General features: G+C 41.2%; 1 protein-coding gene across 1 annotated transcript in view; it reads left to right on the top strand.

Annotated features, from left to right (window-relative positions):
* Positions 1 to 17,766, top strand: part of CCNB1IP1 (cyclin B1 interacting protein 1) — a 142,471-nt gene that overhangs the window by 49,691 nt on the left and 75,014 nt on the right.

The following is a 17,766-nucleotide window of genomic DNA, read 5'->3' as shown; positions in this document are numbered from 1 at the left end:
GATGTAGTCCGTGCTCTAAAATTTTACTTACAGGCAACTAAGGAATTTCGACAAACGTCTTTCTCTGTTTGTCATTTACTCTGGGCAGAGGAGAGGTCAAAAAGCTTTCCGCTACTCTCTTTCTTTTTGGCTTCGTAGCATAATTCTGTTTAGCTTATGAGACTGCTGGACAGCAGCCTCCTGAAAGAATTACAGCTCATTCTACTAGAGCTGTGGCTTCCACATGGGGCCTTCAAGAATGAGGCCTCTGTTGAACAGATTTGCAAGGCTGCAACTTGGTCTTCGCTTCATACTTTTTCCAAATTTTACAAATTTGACACTTTTGCTTCATCGGCGAGGCTATTTTTGGGAGAAAGGTTCTTCAAGCAGTGGTTCCTTCTGTATATAAAGAGCCTGCCTATCCCTCCCGTCATCCGTGTACTTTTGCTTTGGTATTTGGTATCCCAGAAGTAATGATGACCCGTGGACTGATCACACTTAACAGAAGAAAACATAATTTATGCTTACCTTGATAAATTCCTTTTCTTCTGTAGTGTGATCAGTCCACGGCCCGCCCTGTTTTTTAAGGCAGGTAAATATTTTTTACTTTATACTCCAGTCACCACTTCACCCTTGGCTTTTCCTTTCTCGTTGGTCCTTGGTCGAATGACTGGGAGTGACGTAGAGGGGAGGAGCTATATGCAGCTCTGCTGGGTGAATCCTCTTGCACTTCCTGTTGTGGGAGGAGTAATATCCCAGAAGTAATGATGACCCGTGGAACTGATCACACTACAGAAGAAAGGAATTTATCAGGTAGCATAAATTATGTTTTTTTTCTACAGGTCTCTGTGAGGAGAATGTGTCCTCTCATACCGGGTAAGCTGTCCTCCTGCCGGACAGCTAGATGCAGGTAAGTGCTGTGGGGTCTTCTAAGTATGTGAGATCATGCACTTTCTGCAAAGGTTAATGGGACAAACTATATCCTAGTAGGATATTATTGATGGCAGTGTGCAGGCACTTCATGTGATAGGTTGAAAAGAGACTGGTTCCCCTTTGTTGGTAATGAAGGGGTTAACCAGCTTTGTGAGGCTAGAATTTTTATTTGACATATGATATGAGATACTCTCTGTACGTTTTACGAGCAGAGCTTTCCACAACTTTTCATGTTAGTGACACACTTTTAGAACCCTACATAATTTTGCAACACCAGTAATTGAGTTGTACTAGCAAAAAGGAGGTTAAACTTGTTTAAGAGATACAGACACATACATAAATTATACAATAACAATGTATTTACAAGTAACAGTATGTATGTGCAAGAATTAAAAAAAAGTTTAATATCACCAATAGCTACTTACTATTTTATTAAGATGTATAGATTGATGGGATGAACACAGTTTCTGAATATTTAACGGAATGTTAGATAAAGACACTTGCATTTCATCATCAAGCATGTTTAAAAGGGACAGTCTACACCAAAATTTTTCTTATTTAAAAAGATAGATAATCCCTTTATTACCCATTCCCCGTTTTTGCATAACCCAACACAGTTATATTAATATGCTTTTTACCTCTGTGATTACCTTGTATCTAAGCCTTTGCAGACAGCCTCCTTATCTAAGTGCCTTTGAAGACATGCAGTGTAGTCAATCAGTGAAGACTCCTAAATAACTTCACGGGAGTGAGCACAATGTTATCTATATGACACATGTGAACTAGCACAGTCTAACTGTGAAAAACTTTCAAAATGCTCTGAGCTAGGAGGCGGTTTTCAACTGTTTAGAAATCAGTTTGAGCCTAGATAGGTTTAGCTTTTCAAAAATACCCACCAAGGAACAAAGCAAATTTGATGATAAAGTAAATTGGAAAGTTGTTTAAAATTGCATGCCCTATCTGAATCATGAAACTTTAGTTTTGACTTTACTGTCCCTTTAAGCTTCCACTTCTATCCATATATTTAGAGCAGAAGCAGCAATGCACTACTGGGAACTAGTTGCAAAAAAAAAGCCACTTTGACTTCTGACTTCAGCTCAGCGTTTTAAGCGGCCGCCCTCAGAGCTTGGTGAGTCCGATTGACTACTGCCTGTGCTGCAACACACTGCTGTCCCACTCACTGACTACACATGCAGTCACAAGCTGATTAAGGAGACTACACGTGCAGTCAGGAGCCAATGTGTCGCCAAAGCCACCAATGGGAATAGTTTCAGTTCCTACTGTGCTGCGCCAATAGGTTAAGATGATCTGCGACCCAGTAGGTATCAATCACGTGTCAACTATGTGATATGCGTAGCAGACAGGTGGCAAGTCGGAAACCAAAAAATTTGTTTACAAAAATTAAATTCAAAACAATTTGCGCTGAAGCAGGGACACACCTACACACTGCTGCCGACACACTGATGTGTCACGACACACAGTTTGGAAAGCACTGTTTTAGAGAGTTGATTTCTGTATTATTAATTTTTGATAGTGCTGGGCTGGTTTGCAGGTTTCATCTGAGATTGGGTCTTTCTGCAGCATTGAAGAACGGGTGTTTGCACTTATGTTATAGTTTGATTGCGGTCAACAGACAGTGTGAAAGTGTGTCTGACTTGAGTGTACATGGTATGGGTTTTTCAGGAGTGTATCCCCTAGGCTGAAAGACGGAATTCATTTGGGATCCGTTTTACCTGGTAGTTAGTAATAAAGAAAGGAGCAGGGCCATTTCTGTGTCTCTCTTGTTGCACTCACGTGACCCGTGTTCCTCTCTGACTGAGATCCGAGTGGCGGGTTTAGATGCAGAGTTTGTCTCCGGTTATCAGCCTAAGCCCCAATCTGTTGCGTTGAGATACTCTCTGTTCGTTTTAGAGACAGTAACTTATGGGGGCTATCACGCTTTATAAATGCCACTGTTATTTGATATTGCAGGAAAGAAATCAATTAAACCAGAAATGAGAATAAAAGACCCATTGTTAAACAATGGGCTAATATAGAAGCATGATGATGTATTACTTTGCAATCATAACTTCTATGGTTAGATATTGCAGGAAATATTGGAACAGGGGGTCTGTTCATATTATTTGTTTATGCATATAGCTAATTTTGCATTTATTTGCTTAAAGGGACATTAAACACTTTGGGATGGTAATATAAATGATAAATCATATATATAAAAAATAGTCTGCAAAATACTTTAATTATTTATTAGTCCCTTTTCCTGTAATTCACATTCTGTAATTGTGAGCTGTTCAGTTCCTTTTAGAAATAGAAGTGCAGAACACTGTTATGTTCCACACAGCCGTTGGCTGCACACTCTAGTGACCTATTTATACTGTCCCTAATTGGCCACAGCAGATAAGGTAACCTAAGTTACAACATGGCAGCTCCCATTGTGTTTATAGACACTAAAACATTACACTTATTTTGTCAATATTTAAACAACTAATGAAACTTACAAAAAAATACATCTACATGTTATCCTCAGAATAATCTTTTGTTTGAATGCATCATTCTATCTAGCGTTTATTTAGTGTTTAATGTCCCTTTTAAGATTACATTTAAACCTTTTCTCAGAACTCTCGGCGTTGCAGTGTGAATCCCCTTACCTTATTTTTCTTTCAGATAAGGTAGTTCTGCGTACTAAGACCTAGATTTGGAGTTTGGCGGTAGCCGTGAAAACCCAGCGTTAGAGGCTCCTAACGCTGGTTTTTAGGCTACCGACGGTATTTTGGAGTCACTCAAAAATAGGGTCTAACACTCACTTTTCAGCGCGACTTTTCCATACCGCAGATCCCCTTACGTAAATTGCCGTATCCTATCTTTTCAATGGGATTTTTATAACTCCGGTATTTAGAGTCGTGTCTGAAGTGAGCGTTAGACATCTAACGACAAAACTCCAGCCGCAGGAAAAAAGTCAGTAGTTAAGAGCTTTCTGGGCTAACGCCGGTTTATAAAGCTCTTAACTACTGTACTCTAAAGTACACATAACACCCATAAACTACCTATGTACCCCTAAACCGAGGTCCCCCCACATCGCCGCCACTCGATTAAATTTTTTTAACCCCTATCTGCCGGACCGCCCACCTACGTTATACTTATGTACCCCTAATCTGCTCCCCCTAACACCGCCGACCCCTGTATTATATTTATTAACCCCTAATCTGCCCCCCCTCAACGTCGCCTCCATCTGCCTACACTTATTAACCCCTAATCTGCCGACCGCAAAGCGCCGCCAACAAAGTTATCCTTATGTACCCCTAATCTGCTGCCCCTAACACCGCAGACCCCTATATTATATTTATTAACACCTAATCTGCCCCCCACAACGTCGCCTCCACCTGCCTACACTTATTAACCCCTAATCTGCCGAGCGGACCTGAGCGCTACTATAATAAAGTTATTAACCCCTAATCCGCATCACTAACCCTATAATAAATAGTATTAACCCCTAATCTGCCCTCCCTAACATCGCCTCCACCTAACTTCAATTATTAACCCCTAATCTGCCGACCGGAGCTCACCGCTACTTTAATAAATGTATTAACCCCTAAAGCTAAGTCTAACCCTAACACTAACACCCCCCTAAGTTAAATATAATTTACATCTAACGAATTAACTCTTATTAAATAAATTATTCCTATTTAAAGATAAATACTTACTGTAAAATAAATCCTAATATAGCTACAATATAAAATTATAATTATATTGTAGCTATTTTAGGATTAATATTTATTTTACAGGCAACTTTGTAATTATTTTAAACAGGTACAATAGCTATTAAATAGTTAAGAACTATTTAATAGCTAAAATAGTTAAAATAATTACAAAATGACCTGTAAAATAACTACTAACCTAAGTTACAATTAAACCTAACACTACACTATCAATAAATTAATTAATTAAACTACCTACAATTACCTACAATTAACCTAACACTACACTATCAATAAATTAATTAAATACAATTCCTACAAATAAAATACAATTAAATAAACTAGCTAAGTACAAAAAATAAAAAAGAACTAAGTTACAAAAAATAAAAAAAATATTTACAAACATAAGAAAAAATATTACAACAATTTTAAACTAATTACACCTACTCTAAGCCCCCCTAATAAAACAACAAAGCCCCCCAAAATAAAAAAATGCCCCTACCCTATTCTAAATATTACTAAAGTTAAAAGCTCTTTTTACCGGCAACCATCTTGATCCAAGCGGCATCTTCTATCTTCATCCGATGACGACCGGCTCCATCCTGAAGGACCTCCACCGCGGGACCCACTCTTCTTCCGGCGACGTCCAACTGAAGAATGACGGTTCCTTTAAGGGACGTCATCCAAGATGGCGCTCCCTCGAATTCGATTGGCTGCTAGGATTCTATCAGCCAATCGGAATTAAGGTAGGAATATTCTGATTGGCTGATGGAATCAGCCAATCAGAATCAAGTTCAATCCTTAAAGGAACCGTCATTCTTCAGTTGGACGTCGCCGGAAGAAGATGGGTCCGCGGTGGAGGTCTTCAGGATGGAGCCGGTCGTCATCGGATGAAGATAGAAGATGCCGCTTGGATCAAGATGGTTGCCGGTCCGGATCGCCTCTTCTTCCCGGATAGGATGAAGACTTTGGACCTCTCTACTGGACTTCTTTAGTGGATGTCTAGCCCCGCTTGGGTTGGATGAAGATATGGGAGCCAGGAGCCGATCGGTGATACCCGGTGAGGTGAAGACAAGGTAGGAAGATCTTCAGGGGCTTAGTGTTAGGTTTATTTAAGGGGGGTTTGGGTTAGATTAGGGGTATGTGGGTGGTGGGTTGTAATGTTGGGGGGGGGGGGTATTGTATGTTTTTTTTTTACAGGCAAAAGAGCTGAACTTCTTGGGGCATGCCCCGCAAAGCGCCCTGTTCAGGGCTGGTAAGGTAAAGAGCTTTTAACTTTAGTAATTTAGAATAGGGTAGGGCATTTTTTATTTTGGGGGGCTTTGTTGTTTTATTAGGGGGCTTAGAGTAGGTGTAATTAGTTTAAAATTGTTGTAATATTTTTCTTATGTTTGTAAATATTTTTTTATTTTTTGTAACTTAGTTCTTTTTTATTTTTTGTACTTTAGCTAGTTTATTTAATTGTATTTATTTGTAGGAATTGTATTTAATTAATTTATTGATAGTGTAGTGTTAGGTTAATTGTAGGTAATTGTAGGTAGTTTATTTAATTAATGTATTGATAGTGTAGTGTTAGGTTTAATTGTAACTTAGGTTAGTAGTTATTTTACAGGTCATTTTGTAATTATTTTAACTATTTTAGCTATTAAATAGTTCTTAACTATTTAATAGCTATTGTACCTGTTTAAAATAATTACAAAGTTGCCTGTAAAATAAATATTAATCCTAAAATAGCTACAATATAAATTATAATTATATTGTAGCTATTTTAGGATTTATTTTACAGGTAAGTATTTATCTTTAAATAGGAATAATTTATTTAATAAGAGTTAATTAATTTGTTAGATGTAAATTATATTTAACTTAGGGGGGTGTTAGTGTTAGGGTTAGACTTAGCTTTAGGGGTTAATACATTTATTAGAATAGCGGTGAGCTCCGGTCGGCAGATTAGGGGTTAATAAGTGTAGGCAGGTGGAGGCGCCGTTGTGGGGGGCAGATTAGGGGTTAATAAATATAATATAGGGGTCGGCGGTGTTAGGGGCAGCAGATTAGGGGTACATAGGGATAATGTAGAGTAGCAGCGGTTTACGGAGCGAGCAGGATTAGGGGTTAAAAATAAAAATGCAGGTAGTCAGCGATAGCGGGGGCGGCAGATTAGGGGTTAATAAGTGTAAGGCTAGGGGTGTTTAGACTCAGGGTACATGTTAGAGTGTTAGGTGCAGACGTAGGAAGTGTTTCCCCATAGCAAACAATGGGGCTGCGTTAGGAGCTGAACGCGGTTTTTTTGCAGGTGTTAGGTTTTTTTTCAGCTCAAACAGCCCCATTGTTTCCTATGGGGGAATCGTGCACGAGCACGTTTTTGAGGCTGGCCGCTTGTGTAAGCAACTCTGGTATCGAGAGTTGAAGCTGCGTTAAATATGCTCTACGCTCCTTTTTTGGAGCCTAACGCAGCCTTTATGTGGACTCTCAATACCAGAGTTATTTTTATGGTGCGGCCAGAAAAAAAGCCGGCGTTAGTTTTTCGGGGTCGTTACCGACAAAACTCCAAATCTAGCGGTAAGTTAGGTTTCCTTCCTAAAGTGGTTTTGGATAGGAACATTAATCAGGAAATTGTTGTTCCTTCCTTGTGTCCTAACCCTTCTTCTCATAAGGAGCATCTGCTGCATAACCTAGATGTGGTGCATGCGTTGAAATACTATTAACAGGCGACTAAGGATTTTTGCCAGTCTTCTGCTTTATTTGTTGTTTTCTCTGGGAAACGCAAGGGTCAGAAAGCTACGGCTACTTCTCTTTCTTTGTGGCTGAAGAATTTAATTTGTTTGGCCTATGAAACTGCTGGACAGCAGCCTCCTGAGAGAATCACGCCTCTTCCTGGGCTGTTTCCTCTTCCTGGGCATTCAAAAAGAAGCTTCTGTGGAACAGATTTGCAAGGCTGCAACTTGGTCCTCTCTACACACTTTTTCAAAATTCTATAAATTTGATACTTTTGCCTCGGCTGAGGCTTCTTTTGGGAGAAAGGTTCTTCAAGCAGTGGTGCCTTCCGTTTAGGTTCCCTGTCTGTCCCTCCCTTATCATCTGTGTCCTCTAGCTTGGGTATTGATTCCGAATAGTAATTAGAGATGATCCGTGGACTCACCATGTCATTAGAAAGAAAAATAAATTTATGCTTACCTGATAAATTTATTTATTTCTTGACACAGTGAGTCCATGGCCCGCCCTGTTTATTTAGACAGTTTTTGTGTTGTAAACTTCAGGCACCTCTGCACCTTGTGTTACTTCCTTTCTGTCTTTTTCCTTTGGTCGAATGCCTGGGGTTGGAGGGAAGGGAGGTGATATTTAACAGCTTTGCTGTGGTGCTCTTTGCCTCCTCCTGCTGGCCAGGAGTAATATTCCCAATAGTAATTAGAGATGATCAGTGGACTCACCCGTGTCAAGAAAGAAATACATTTATCAGGTAAGCATAAATTTGCTTTTCTTTTACTTCAAGCAAGATTTTTTAACTAGTTTAGAAAGCCAGAGTAGGTTAACTCTGACTTTTCCTTTTCAAAGATTGGGTCTAGCCGTACTCCACGTTAGTCTCTTCATTAGGGCAGTGGTGGCTTTAAAGCAGTTAGGAACTTGTGAGGTGGGCCTCACTGCATTTTCCTAACATGTTGCTGCCTTGTATAGAAAGCCAGAGTAGGTTTACTCTGTTCTTTCTTTTTCCATAGGTCTCTGTAAGGAGTGGCTTCCTTTCATACCGGGTGAGCTGTCCTCCTGCCGGACAGCTAGATGTGCAGGTAAGTGCCTTTTTGTCTTCTGGGGCTAGGAGGCTGGCACTGAAGGGGTTAACCTTAACTCTGCAAGTCTTGGGGACTAGAATCCTTATATTTAAAGATCATTGATGGCAGGGAGCAGGCACTATGTTATGTGAAATAAGACAGGGGTTAATCTCCTTTATGGAAATAAGGAGTTACCCCATATTTTCTGGCTCTGAGTTTATTAATTGCTTTTTCCTACACAATAAACACCCAATTTATTACAAGGACCTATTAATGGTCAAGACAATTTCCATATGTCTGAGATGGACTTGTTAATTGTCCAGATAGAGTTTAGAGAATGAGGTGTTTGGGGGCACTTGCATCGCATACTGCGATCCTAAGCCTTCGTAGCTAACTGCTACAGGAAGTGGCTTCATTTTACTTTGTTTCTTTTCCGGCTTTGAAGTGCACACTGAGAGTAGTGGCACAGCTTCAAAGTTTGGTCACGTGATCTCACAGTTTTGCGGTCTTAATAGTCGGAGCAAAAGCAACTGCCTTCTTTCCAGAATCCTTGTCGTTTGTTCGCACAAGCAGTACTGAGCATAGTGGGGGAAGAGGTGTTGCGTGAGGGTGCTGATTTTAATATTTTAGTTAAGGGACAAAAAACTGTAGATTGAATCTCTTCTAGATCAGGAAGTGGTTGTCACAGATAGTTTTACCTCATCCTATTTAAAGAGACAGTACCCTAAAATTAATAAATCAATAAAAATTTATTTTTGATAAAAAAAAAAATTCCTACACAATGGTTTAGGATCCTGCTTCTTTGGACAGGTGCATCCTTTGTTTGGAAAGCCATGTTGTGCCACCCATTGCATAGAGAGGACGTTAAAAAATAAAGATTACCTTTTTTGTTTATGAGCCAAATGTCTCTCAGGATGATGCTGTTCAGGCATTTCCACAGCCTTCTCCTTAAAGGGACAGTCTAGTCCAAAAAAAACATTCATGATTCAGATAGGGCATGTAATTTTAAACAATTTTCCAATTTACTTGTATCACCAATTTTTCTATGTTCTCTTGGTATTCTTAGTTGGAAGCTTAACCTAGGAGGTTCATATGCTAATTTCTTAGACCTTGAAGGCCGCCTCTTAAGAATGCATTTTAACAGGTTTTCCACCACTAGAGGGAGTTAGTTCATGTTTTTCATATAGATAACACTGTGCTCGTGCACGTGAAGTTACCTGGGAGCCATCACTGATTGGCTAAACTGCAAATCTGTCAAAGAACTGAAATAAAGGGGCAGTCTGCAGAGGCTTAGATACAAGATAATCACAGAGGTAAAAAATATATAAATATAGCTGTGTTGGTTATGCAAAACTAGGGAATGGGTAAAAAAAGGATTTTCTATCTTTTAAAACAATAATAATTCTGGTGTAGACTGTCCCTTTAAACGTCCCAAGCCTTAATGGTGTCACATGCAGTGCCCTGTGGTTCCTCTCAATCTCCTGGAGGAGTTTATTTGCAAGCAGAAATTGCTGCCCGGGTATCATCTGCGGTATCTGTGGCATTAACTGTCATTCCCTTGCTACAGGGTAAATGCAAGAAGACAATTACAGATTTAGATAGTAAGGTTTCTGCTCCAGTTTCGGCTACCCAAGTTGCCCTTTCTCATAAGTCTGACGAGGAAGATACTTCGGTAGCCTCTGAGGGTGAAATCTCAGATCCGGACAATGTAATTCCTTCATCTGATGCTGAAGTTGTATCCTTCAGATTTAAGCTTGAACACCTCTGTGTATTTGTAAAGGAGGTTTTAGCTACCTTGGACGACACCGATTACTCTGTCCTTGTCACCCCTAAGAAGTCTAGTAAACTTAATAAATACTTTGATGTTCCTTCCTCTGTAGAGTTTTTTCCTGTGCCAGACCGTGCCACAGAGATTATAACACAGGAATGGGAGAGGCCGGGGATACCTTTCTCCCCGTCTCCTGTCTTTAAAAAGATACCTTTCTCCCCATCTCCTGTCTTTAAAAAGATGTTTCCTGTTGCTGATTCCATCATGGCAAACTGATCCTAAAGTAGAAGGGGCCATTTCTACTCTGGCTAAGAGAACTACTATTCCTATTGAGGATAGCTGCTCTTTTAAGGATAAAATTGACAAGAAGCTGGAGGCTTATTTGAAGAAAATATATGTTCATCAAGGTCTCCAATGGCAACCTGTAGTGTGTATTGCCACGGTGACAAGTACGGCAGCCTATTGGTTGGACCCCTGGTCTTAATCTCTTCAGGTAGAAACTCCATTAGAGGAGATCCAAGACAGGATTAAAGCTCTCAAGCTAGCCAATTCCTTTATTACTGACGCTTCTTTGCAGGTTATTAAATTGGGAGCCAAAATATCTGCCTTCGCTGTGCTAGCACGCAGAGTATTGTGGCTGAAGTCGTGGTCAGCTGATGTTTCATCTAAATCCAAGCTTCTGGCGATTCCTTATTTGGACCCGGTCTGACAGAAATTATTTCTGCTCTCACGGGCGGAAAAGGGTCTTTTTTCCCTCAAGAAGAATAGACCAAAAGGACGTCAGAGTAAATTTCATTCCTTTCGTAACTTCAGAGGAAAGTCTTCCCCTTCTTCTTCCAAACAGGAACAGCCCAAGTCGTCTTGGAAATCCAGTCAGACTTGGAATAAGGGGAAGCAATCAAAGAAACCCGCAGCTGAATCTAAATCAGCATGAAGGGTTTGCACCCGATCCGGGATCAGATCAAGTGTGGGGCAGACTTTCTCAGTTCTCTCAAGTTTGGATACGAGATGTCCCAGATACCTGGGCTGCGGACATAGTATCTCAGGGTTACAAATTGGAATTCAAGACTTTTCTTCCCAGGGCAGGTTCCACCTCTCAAGATTATCTGCAGACCAGAGAAAAAGAGAGGCGTTCTTGAACTGTGCATAGGATCTTCCTCCCTGGGAATGATAGTTCTAGTCCCAGTACAGGAACAGGGTCTAGGTTTCTATTCCAATCTGTTCGTGGTCCCAAAAAAGAGGGAACTTTTCCAACCTTCTAGACCTGAAGTGTATAAACAAGTTTCTCAGAGTACCGTCCCTTCAAGATGGAAACTATACATTCCATTCTTCCTTTGGTGCAAGAGGGTCAGTTAATGATGTCCATAGACCTGAAGGAAGCGTACCTTCATGTTCCCATATACAGGGATCATCACAAAATTCTGAGATTTGCCTTTCTGGACAAACACTTTCAATTTGTGGCTCTTACGTTTGGCCTTGCCACAGCTCCCAGAATTTTCTCAAAGGTCCTGGGGGCTCTCTTGACAGTGATCCGGTCTCTGGGAATTGCAGTGGCGCCCTACCTGGACGACATATTGGTTCAGGCACCATCTTTTCAACAAGCAATATCTCACACAGAGATGTTGTTGTCTTTTCTTCGTTCCCTCAGATGGAAAGTGAATCTGGAGAAAAGCTCACTTGTTCCATCTACAAGGGTAGTTTTCTTAGGGACCATAATAGATTCCCTGTCAATGAAAATTTTTCTGACAGAGGTCAGAAGAGCCAAAATTATTTCCTCTTGCATCTCTCTACAGTCTACTGTTCGGCCATCAGTGACTCAATGTATGGAGGTAATCGGTCTGATGGTGGCTTCCATTGACATCATTCCCTTTGCTCGATTCCATTTGATAGCTCTGCAGTTGTGCATGCTCAGACAATAGAACGGGGATCATGCGGATCTGTTTTAGAGGATAGATCTAGATCATTCGACAAGAGACTCCCTCCTGTGGTGGCTATCTCAGGAACATTTGTCTCAGGGCACATGCTTTCAGAGACATTCCTGGGTGATTGTGACCATGGATTCCAGCCTGCTTGGCTTCGTAGCAGTCTGGGACTCTTTAAATGTGCAGGGACTTTGGACTTGGGAGGAGTCTGCTCTCCCCATCAACATCTTGGAGTTGAGAGTGATTCACAATGCTCTGATGGCTTGGCCTCAGTTGTTCTTAGCCCGGTTTATCAGGATCCAGTCAGACAACATAACCTCAGTGGCTTACATCAACCACTAGGGAGGAACCCGGAGTTCCTTAGCCATGAAGGAGGTGGCTCGGATTGTTCAGTGGGTGGAAGCTCATAATTGCTGTCTATCTGCCATCCACATTCCAGTAGTGGACAACTGGGAATTGGATTTCCTGAGCAGACAGACTTTTCATCCCGGGGAGTGGGAACTCCTTCTGGAGGTATTCTCTAGCTTAACCCTCAAATAGGGGGGGGGGTGCTGGAGCTGGATTTGATGGCGTCTCCGCAGAATGCCAAGCTTCCAAGGTACAGCTCAAGGTCAAGGGATCCACAGGCCGCTATGATAGATGCTCTGGCATTCCCTTGGGATTTCAGGCTGGCATACCTTTGCTCTCCTTCCACAAGTCATTGCTCGTATCAAACAGGAGATAGTGTTGGTGATTCTAATAGCCCCTGTGTGGCCTTGCAGAATCTCATATGCAGACCTAGTGGATATGTCGTCTCTCCCACCTTGGAGATTGCCTCTGAGGAAGGACCTTCTGATTCAGGGTCCCTTCCTTCATCCAAATCTTGTTTCTCTGAAACTGACTGCTTGGAGATTGAACGCTTAGTTCTGGCTGAGAGTCGGTCATTGAGACCATGATTCTGGCTTGCAAGCATGTTACTAGAAAGATTTACCATAAGATTTGGCGCAAATATCTTTATTGGTGTGAATCCAAGGATTACTTTTGAAGTAGGGTCAGGATTCCTAGGATTTTGTCCTTTCTCCAGGAAGGTCTGGAGAAGGGTTTGTCAGTCAGTACCCTGAAGAGTCAGATTTCTGCATTATCTATTTTGCTACATAAGTGTCTGGCAGACGTGCCAGATGTGCAATCTTTTGTCAGGCCTTGGTTAGAATTAGGCCTGTGTTTAAGTCTGTTGCTCCTCCTTGGAGCCTTAACCTTGTTCTTAAAGTTTAGCAGCAGGCTCCGTTTTAGCCATTGTATTCCATAGATATTAAGTTGTTATCTTGGAAGATTTTGTTTCTTATTGCTATCTCTTTTGCTCGGAGAGTCTCAGAACTCTCAGCTTTGCAGCGTGATTCGCCTTATCTTATCTTTCCTGCCGATAAGGCGGTTCTTCGTACTAAGTTAGGTTTCCTTCCTAAAGTTGTTTCGGATAAAAATATTAATCAGGAAATTGTTGTTCCTTCACTGTGTCCTAATTTTTCTTCTCATAAGGAACATTTGTTGCACAACTTGGATGTTGTGCGTGCTCTTAAATTCTATCTACAGACGACTTAGAATTTTCGCCAGTCTTCTGCCCTGTTTGTTTCTCTGGGAAACGTAAAGGTCGGAAAGCTACTGCTACTTCTCTTTCTCTCTAATTGAGAAGTATGATTTGCTTGCCTTATGAGACTGCTAGACAGTAGCCTCCTGAAAGACTTACAGCTCATTCCATGAGGACTGTCTCCTCTTCTTGGGCTGTCAAAAATAAAGCTTCTGTGGAACATATTTGCAAGGCTGCAACTTGGTCCTCCTTACATATTTTTTTCCAAATTTTATAAATTTGATACTTTTGCCTCGGCTGAGGCCTTTTTTGGGAGATAGGTTCTTCAAGCAGCAATGCCTTCTGTTTAGGTCTACCTGTCTTGTCCCTCCCTATTCATCTGTGTCCTCTAGCTTGGGTATTGGTTCCCAGCAGTAAATGATGACGCCGTGGACTCACCATATCTTAGGAAAGAAAACAAAATGTATGCTTGCCTGATAAATTTATTTATTTCCGGATATTGTGAATCCACAGTCCCACCCTTTATTTTAAGACAGTATTTTTTTACTAAACCTCAGGCACCTCTACACTTTGTGTTACTCCTTTTCTTTCTAATGACACTGTGAGTCCAAGGATCATCATAATTACTGTTGGGAATATCACTCCTGACCAGCAGGCAAAGAGCACCACAGCAAAGCTGTTAAATACCACTCCCCTGCCCACAATCCCCAGTCATTCTCTTTGCCTGTAAATAGTTGCAAGGAGGTGGTATAGTTAGGTGTCTGAATAAATTTCTTCAATCAAGAGTTTGTTATTTTCAAAGCAGAGCAGGTTGTTCTGATCTTTGCTGAGGTCTAGCCGTAGTCCATATCAGTCTCTTCAGTAGCAGTGGTGGCTTTTAAGCATTTGGGAACTTGTGAGGTATAATACCCAATGTGCCTCTCAAACAGTTTGTTGCTGGCCTTTTTGGAAAGCCTGTTTAGGTTTATACAGTCTTTCTTTTTCCATGGGAGGAGGATGCCTCTTAAAGTGAAGGTAAAGTTTGCTGTATTACTATGCAATTATCAGCAATACAGCACAAATCAATGGCCCTTTCATTCATGAAAATTTAAATTTTTACCTTTATTAGTAGTTTTATCAGGTTTTAGATGCAATCTAACAAGCTTACAATTCAACCCGTGATATATATATATTTTCTTCTGTTAAGTGTGATCAGTCCACGGGTCATCATTACTTCTGGGATATTACTCCTCCCCAACAGGAAGTGCAAGAGGATTCACCCAGCAGAGCTGCATATAGCTCCTCCCCTCTACGTCACTCCCAGTCATTCTCTTGCACCCAACGACTAGATAGGATGTGTGAGAGGACTATGGTGATTATACTTAGTTTTATATCTTCAATCAAAAGTTTGTTATTTTAAAATAGCACCGGAGTGTGTTATTACCTCTCTGGCAGAGTTTGAAGAAGAATCTACCAGAGTTTTGCTATGATTTTAGCCGGAGTAGTTAAGATCATATTGCTGTTCTCGGCCATCTGAGGAGTGAGGTAAACTTCAGATCAGGGGACAGCGGGCAGATGAATCTGCATAGAGGTATGTAGCAGTTTTTTATTTTCTGACAATGGAATTGATGAGAAAATCCTGCCATACCGATATAATGTCATGTATGTATACTTTACACTTCAGTATTCTGGGGAATGGTACTTCACTAGAATTACACTGTAAGAAATACATAAAGCTGTTTAATAACTAGAGATTATGTTTAACGTTTTTGCTGGAATGTAAAATCGTTTTCATTTGCTGAGGTACTGTGTGAATAAATGTTTGGGCACTATTTTTCCACTTGGCAGTTGCTTAATCTGTTTTTCTGACAGTTTCTGTTCTCCCTCACTGCTGTGTGTGAGGGGGAGGGGCCGTTTTTTGGCGCTTTTACTATGCATCAAATATTTCAGTCAGCAACTCATTGTATTCCCTGCATGATCCGGTTCATCTCTACAGAGCTCAGGGGTCTTCAAAACTTATTTTGAGGGAGGTAATTTCTCTCAGCAGAGCTGTGAGAATTATAGTTTGACTGAGATAAAAAACGTTTATTCTGTAATTTGTTTCCTGCTTTCAGAATTTGTTATCTTTGCTAATGGGATTAAACCTTTGCTAAAGTTGTGTTGTTTACAAGGATTGAGGCTATAACTGTTTCAATTTATTAATTTTCAACTGTCATAGATCTTCTGTGCTTCTTAAAGGCACAGTACGTTTTAATATTATTCTAATTGAATTGTATTTCCAAGTTGCAAGTTTATTTGCTAGTGTGTTAAACATGTCTGATTCAGAGGATGATACCTGTGTCATTTGTTGCAATGCCAAAGTGGAGCCCAATAGAAATTTATGTACTAACTGTATTGATGCTACTTTAAATAAAAGTCAATCTGTACAAATTGAACAAATTTCACCAAACAACGAGGGGAGAGTTATGCCGACTAACTCGCCTCACGTGTCAGTACCTACATCTCCCGCTCAGAGGGAGGTGCGTGATATTGTAGCGCCGAGTACATCTGGGCGGCCATTACAAATCACATTACAGGATATGGCTACTGTTATGACTGAGGTTTTGGCTAAATTACCAGAACTAAGAGGTAAGCGTGATCACTCTGGGGTGAGAACAGAGTGCGCTGATAATATTAGGGCCATGTCAGACACTGCGTCACAGGTGGCAGAACATGAGGACGGAGAACTTCATTCTGTGGGTGACGGTTCTGATCCAAACAGACTGGATTCAGATATTTCAAATTTTAAATTTAAACTGGAAAACCTCCGTGTATTACTAGGGGAGGTGCTAGCGGCTCTGAATGATTGTAACACAGTTGCAATACCAGAGAAAATGTGTAGGTTGGATAAATATTTTGCGGGGTGGTACCGACGAGTACTGAGGTTTTTCCTATACCTAAGAGACTTACTGAAATTGTTACTAAGGAGTGGGATAGACCCGGTGTGCCGTTCTCACCCCCTCCGATATTTAGAAAAATGTTTCCAATAGACGCCACCACAAGGGACTTATGGCAAACGGTCCCTAAGGTGGAGGGAGCAGTTTCTACCTTAGCTAAGCGTACCACTATCCCGGTGGAGGATAGCTGTGCTTTTTCAGATCCAATGGATAAAAAGTTAGAGGGTTACCTTAAGAAAATGTTTGTTCAACAAGGTTTTATATTGCAACCCCTTGCATGCATTGCGCCGATCACGGCTGCAGCGGCATTCTGGATTGAGTCTCTGGAAGAGAACATTGGTTCAGCTACTCTGGACGACATTACGGACAGGCTTAGAGTCCTTAAACTATCTAATTCATTCATTTCGGAGGCTGTAGTACATCTTACTAAACTTACGGCGAAGAATTCAGGATTCGCCATTCAGGCACGCAGGGCGCTGTGGCTAAAATCCTGGTCAGCTGATGTTACTTCTAAGTCTAAATTGCTTAATATACCTTTCAAAGGGCATACCTTATTCGGGCCCGGGGTTGAAAGAGATTATCGCTGACATTACAGGAGGTAAAGGCCATGCCTGCCTCAGGACAAAGCCAAAGCCAAGACTAGACAGTCTAATTTTCGTTCCTTTCGTAATTTCAAAGCAGGAGCAGCATCAACTTCCTCTGCACCAAAACAGGAAGGAGCTGTTGCTCGCTACAGACAAGGCTGGAAACCTAACCAGTCCTGGAACAAGGGCAAGCAGACTAGGAAACCTGCTGCTGCCCCTAAAACAGCATGAATTGAGGGCCCCCGATCCGGGATCGGATCTAGTGGGGGGCAGACTTTCTCTCTTCGCCCCGGCTTGGGCAAGAGATGTTCAGGATCCCTGGGCGCTAGAGATAATATCTCAGGGATACCTTCTGGACTTCAAATACTCTCCTCCAAGAGAGAGATTTCATCTGTCAAGATTGTCAACAATCCAGACAAAGAAAGAGGCGTTTCTAAGCTGCGTACAAGAGCCTCTTGTTAATGGGAGTAATCCATCCAGTTCCACGATCGGAACAGGGACAGGGGTTTTACTCATATCTGTTTGTGGTTCCCAAAAAAGAGGGAACTTTCAGACCAATCCTGGACTTAAAGATCCTAAACAAATTCCTAAGAGTTCCATCGTTCAAGATGGAGGACTATTCGGACAATTTTACCTATGATCCAAGAG

Source organism: Bombina bombina, chromosome 2 (assembly GCF_027579735.1).
Source record: "Bombina bombina isolate aBomBom1 chromosome 2, aBomBom1.pri, whole genome shotgun sequence".
Lineage (NCBI taxonomy): Eukaryota > Metazoa > Chordata > Amphibia > Anura > Bombinatoridae > Bombina > Bombina bombina.
Note: the sequence above shows the minus strand (reverse complement) of the source record. Positions and strands in the feature narration are given on the sequence as shown.